Source organism: Pelobates fuscus, chromosome 1, assembly GCF_036172605.1.
Source record: "Pelobates fuscus isolate aPelFus1 chromosome 1, aPelFus1.pri, whole genome shotgun sequence".
NCBI classification, from domain to species: domain Eukaryota; kingdom Metazoa; phylum Chordata; class Amphibia; order Anura; family Pelobatidae; genus Pelobates; species Pelobates fuscus.
The window spans coordinates 95,252,795-95,258,794 of NC_086317.1; the positions used below are offsets into that span (position 1 = coordinate 95,252,795).

Here is a 6,000-nt window from a genome sequence, read left to right on the forward strand (position 1 = left end):
ATGGCAGAAAATAGAACTTTGAAGATCCCCCCCCCCACCCCCCTAAAAAAAAAACAGTTCTTAAAAACTGTCCAACTACTTACAATGGAGGCTGCAAGGGCACTCCTGTTACCATAAACACTACAGAGAGTGTTTTGCTACACATGTTAAAAATATAAGAAATGTAATGTTCTAAGAAAAACCATGAAAGAACACAATTGAGAATACAAAAAAAAAAAAAAAAAAACAGACCAAGAACCATTTAGATTTTCTTGTGAGCATGCATCTTTACCACTCTGCTGCAAAAGTAAAACGGACAAAAACCTGGCACTAAGAAGTAATAGTGGGATAATAGGTGTACTTACATAGGAACACATCACAATAATACTGAGGAAAGCTCAAAATTAGTCATCTTTCTAAAAATCAGAAGCCATTCCCTAATAAAGTAAAAATGATGCTGCTTTTAAAGCATGATTAAAAACAGTTTTTACATTCGTGTCAACATGTAAACACCACACCCAACACAATACAGTGCACAAACGTATTTACTAAAGGTCCCATTTTCTGCTCAATTACTGGGAAGAGTTTTTCTAGAAAAGAACCATTGCATACCAGTGCTGGAAATACCTAGTAAGTTTCCAAACTAGTATAAAAACACTGCTTCACAAACAGGATGCCGGGTAACATTGCTCCTTTCAATCACAGCCCAGTAGATAAAGTAGGTCAAGACATGAAAAGAAAAAAAATGTGTGAGTCATTAAAGCATTCAATAGATAATTGATTTAATTACAAACCCTTTGGGACAAGGGGTTAGGTAAACCTTATCAAGCATTGAGTGTCATTGGTCGCCATGGGGATCTACATTGTAGGATACCTGCAGAATTCAAGGCAGAAAAGGTTTTACAACCCGGTATAAACTACTCAAGATGGACAAACCTGCTCCTTGAGAGAAAGGGGGTAATACAATAGGAGATAAAATGCTGCTGCTTCAGTGTCTAATCCATTTTAGAACAGCTATATAGTAAACTAGAATTTAGTTATTGCTATACAATTAAAATGAATGCATATAAACAAGCAGTTTAGCCCAGATAAATACATTTATAGGACTGTTGCAGAGCATTTCTGAAATAAAAAAAAAAAAACATTTGAAATTCCTGGCAGTAAATGAGCAGGATTCAGTACAAAAAAAAAAAAAACCAGACTGCAGATGACCATTTTTCGACTGGAAAGTCAAACTTATTGCATCTCAAAACAGTCTTGGTCCTTAAAGGGGCACTGTAGGCATCCAGACCACTCACTTCAGCTCATTGAAGTGGTCTGGGTGCTGTGTCCCTTTTGCACTTGCATTGCATTGCTCTAAGTCTGCCTCTGTGGTGGTCTACCAGCCACTAGAGGGCTTCCGGAATGCAAAACAGACTTTTGGTCCGTTATCTGATGCTGTACATCCTCACGCTCTGCATGAGGACCTCCAGTGTCAGATATTCCCCATAGGAAAGCATTGAATAATGCTTTCCTATGGGGGAGGTCCAATGTGTGGGGCGTGGGTGGAGCCTGACCCAGCGCAGAGTGACATCGGTGCTGGACCCAGGTAAGGGACTGAAGGGGTTTTAACCCCTTCAGCCCCGAGGTGGGCACTATAGGATATGTTTAACCCCTTAAGGACACATGACATGTGTGACATGTCATGATTCCCTTTTATTCCAGAAGTTTGGTCCTTAAGGGGTTAAGGGGGTTAAAATGATACCGACTTTTCCATCTGTTCATCTTCCACATCCAAGCAGATGAGAGCTCACTAGTCAGGAGCTTCTCAACGTGGTCTATGGAGTCTGATCTTATCCCATAAATTCAGGATCTACAGCAGCTTAGAGAGTATGTAGTTCTGCCACACAGCAATACAATTCCTAACAGATTACTAGAATTGCTGAATAAGTCAAGGGCTGTTATAAGGCTAGGCTACACACATCCAGGAGGTAGAGATTGCCCCAGCATGTGCACTCTACTAGAGTAAGAAGGGGTTGTCTTCTAGCTGCTGAGTATTGCAAACTTCTACAGTTACATGCAACTGTGTATATGTTGTAGGGGCCTATTTACACTAGGAGTTATTTCGAGAGATGAGGAAAGAAACAATACCCTATATGTATTGGAAGGGAGACTATAGGTTCCCTGAAAACTCAATGAAAATGTATTTTCAGTGCTCTGGTCATGTAAAACATTGCAGTTTAGCCTTGAAATGGAAATGCTGTAGTATCTACTAAACACATTTCTAGTGGCTGTCTTCCCGACAGCCACTAGAGGCACTTCCACCGTAAGAACTTTTGAATTCTAATATTAAGAGGGTCCCAAATCTAAACATGACGAACACTATAGTGTAAGGAATGTTTCACAATCCTATAAAGTGTCCCTTTAAAAAGGTACGATCTTAAGTGATTTTGGGGCACAGATGCTGCCTTTCAAATGGAAAGTGTCCTTTCTGCAAACACATGAATTGCATATAGCATTCCAAATCTACTAGCTTCTGCTAGACAGTCACTAAGGGCTTCAGACATAATTGCATCAAACATGTCCAAGTATGCAGACACTGGCACTGTATCCATCCAATGCTTCTCCAAAAACACTGAAAATGTGGATCAGAGCAAATGCTGCACAAGTACACGGTCATCAATGCTTCACAAGAAGCAGCCTCCAGAGATTTTTCCACCTCCAGTCATGTCATTGGGGCATCATTAGTTAGCTTGGAAAAAGTCCCGGCTGGCTAATGTGAAAATCTGCCATGTGATGCCAGCACACATTGCATGCTGGTCCAAACATTCAGTAGTGGCATGGCCACCTCTCTGTGCTGCTGGTATCTTCCTTTCATGCCACCCTCCCCACATCTGTCCCCTTTTAGCAACTAGTGAAAAATAAAAAATAAAATTACACAACCATTGTCCTTTCTGTTTACACACAGGCCTGTAAACAGATCGAAGTAGTTACTGTTGTATTGCTACAAGCAAGGTTAGAAAAAAGTCTATTTCCTCCAACAGGACATTTTCCATTTGAAGATTTTGAAACTATGAATAGTGTGTATTATGCATGTTTAATAAAAATAAATGTATATACAGCATAGATAACATCACACATTCCTATAATGAATGGGAAATAGTGCATGGAGCACCTCCATGCAGCAGATACAGGTCCTGTCCGCACAGGATTAGTGGGAGTTACACCCCTGAAAGATTTTACAGGATGGAGACTGAAATAGCTGTTGCCTGATGGAAACACACATTATGTTCGGCCCTCCTAGAGAAGTTCAAGGCAAAAGTAATCAACTTCAATCGTGATGGTCATCCTTTTGCAAGTCATTAGCAAGATCGAACATGGCTGACAAACTTTCTAGTTTCACATAACTAGAACATTACAATGCTCACATAGGCAATGGTTAAAGTGCAAATACTTATGGATAGGTTATGCCTTCTTTGTGAAGAGTTTGTGTACGACTGTTCTATATACACACAATGCAATACCTATACTTTAATCGGTGTTCTACATTTGGATAACCCCATACTAATATGCAATAAAACAAAAAGTGAAAATACTATTAAGGGTGAGGAAAACAAATGAGTCCTATCTCTCTTGAACAGTGGGAGGGAGGTATTAGAGGTTCAGGAACAAATAACTGTTAGTGACTGATAAATTAAGCCTGCCCACAGAACAGAATACGGCAAGGGTAAAAAAACTCCAAGGTAAAAGCAGCCCAGCCATTTTACCCAAAATAGTTATTGCTTCCAACATTTTACAATTCTGATTCATTAACAAGTTGGTGAATATCTAAAACCTATAGCTAACTTTTGAAAGTGGTAGTTAAGGGTCTGTAGTTGGTAGTTTACAGAAGACTTCGTCTCTGAACTTTCAGGAATTAAAGCCAAATGGAAAAACTGAAGAAACTATGGCTCAGCTGGAGAGTTTAATAACGATATAGATCTATATATAAAAGCCTCTCAAAATATAACTAGTAGTTTGACATTTCTCTAATGTAAACCCACTGGGTAACAGGAGACACTGTACCACTGCAACTGTGCCTGATCACCAGCAAATACAAGTGACTAAGGCAAGTGCTGAAGCAACTCCTATTGTGTTAACCATGAATTAATTTACACCATACACCAAGACAGAACATAATTTAGCTCCAAATCTATACAATTACCCAAAAAAAGCGGTCCTACTTACAAACCCATACTGCAGGGTTGGAGATGTCACAGAGTTGATGACATCATGCAAGGTGGGCATTTCTTACCACAATGATAACACATTCCTGTCTCCCAAAAATTAGTACCAGCCATACTAATTAGCAGCTGCAACCACTAATTCAGTTTATTTGCCTTTAAATGGTATGCCAGGAATGGGGCAGATCGTCACAACTCCCTTCCCCATTATATAATATGGAGAGTGGCAGACACCATGATGCCAGCCGGCTGAAACATAGAATGTGACGGCAGATAAGAACCATTCGGCCCATCTAGTCTGCCCAGTTTTCTAAATACTTTCATTAGTCCCTGGGCTTATCTTATAGTTAGGATAGCCTTATGCCTATCCCACGCATGCTTAAACTCCTTTACTGTGTTAACCTCTACCACTTCAGCAGGAAGGCTATTCCATGCATCCACTACCCTCTCAGTAAAGTAATACTTCCCGATATTATTTTTAAACCTTTGTCCCTCTAATTTAAGACTATGTCCTCTTGTTGTGGTAGTGTGTGAGCACCCTGTGAGTGGCAGACACCATGATGCCAGCCGGCTGAGCACCCTGTGAGTGGCAGACACCATGATGCCAGCCGGCTGAGCACCCTGTGAGTGGCAGACACCATGATGCCAGCCGGCTGAGCACCCTGTGAGTGGCAGACACCATGACAGCCGGCTGAGCACCCTGTGAGTGGCAGACCCCCCAGCAGGGGTGCCCGAGGTCAGCCATGGCAGGTGATGTCCCCGGGGAGCAGCAGGTGACGTGCCCTGGCGGGGCTCGGTGGGTACTTACCGCTGGTGTGTGGGGAGTCTCAGCCGCTGGTGACAGGCGAGGCCGGGGAGGGTCCGGATCCCCGCCGCGGGCTCATCATCAAACCCCGGGGAGGAAGCCCGAGTGCCAGTTCTTCCCGCAGCGGCGGGGGCTCGGGCTGGGGGCCGAGAGGCAGCGCGATCCCCGCACTCCGGTACCGGACTCCGGGCCGGCTCTCCGCCAGCTACCGGCAGATGCCTACAGGGCGCCCCGTCCCGTCCCTCCTCCCCCTTCCCCCGGACTGTCAGCAGGCCGCGCAGGGCCAGCCCAGGAGTCCGACACGGGAGCGGCGGCTGTTCCGGAGGACGAGGAAGGGGCGAGGGTCGGTGACGGAGGACAGGGAACCTTCCACAGCCAGCGGCACAGCCAGACCCGACGAATGGAGGCGAGAGAGGAGAGCGGAGAACCAAGCCAGGCGTGACTAATCGATCCGGCCTGCAGATCCCTGAGCAAATGGAACTTTCCCTTTGACGTCATTGAGTGAAAGCGGCTGGAGGGGGCGGGGCTTAGCTGACCCCAGCTTCGGTGTGACGCACTCTAGGCAGAGCCAGGCTGATTGCACACGCATGCGCAGTGTGCCGCTTTTCCTCTTCGTAGAAACTTCGAACCTTTGATTTGGGGTTTTGTTTGCTACTTGGTAAACAGCGAGACGTGATAATCCAGAATACTAAAAAAAAAAAGTGTATATCTCTCGCTGTACAAGAGTTGGAGCTTTTGTAGTATATCTGGTGATAGTTTAGGATTACAGTCCTCCAGTGCAGCACATTTGGGTAAGTATACAGGAGAAAAAAAAAAAAAGTGACATTTCAGGTTGGTCACCTTGCCAGCTCTTTGCAGTGGTTATGGTTCCAGATATTGTCAAACCTACTAAAAATAGTTTTACCAATTACCTGGGTCTCGCTAAATGCCTCTCGCTTTCCCATTCAGCAAACCGCACATCTCAGACTCCGCAGCCAAACATTTATATAAAAACCAATCACATTTTATATTTTA

The 6,000-nt window shown here is 43.8% G+C and overlaps 1 protein-coding gene across 3 annotated transcripts in view; it reads right to left on the minus strand.

Moving 5' to 3' along the window:
• Positions 1-5,217, minus strand: part of HIPK1 (homeodomain interacting protein kinase 1) — a 50,713-nt gene extending 45,496 nt beyond the window's left edge. For all 3 annotated transcript variants that reach the window (XM_063450080.1, XM_063450079.1, XM_063450078.1), the window contains exon 1: positions 4,990-5,217. The gene's annotated coding sequence lies outside the window, so the exon portion shown is untranslated. The remainder of the gene's footprint in view (positions 1-4,989) is intronic.
• Between the last annotated feature and the right edge of the window lie 783 nt (positions 5,218-6,000).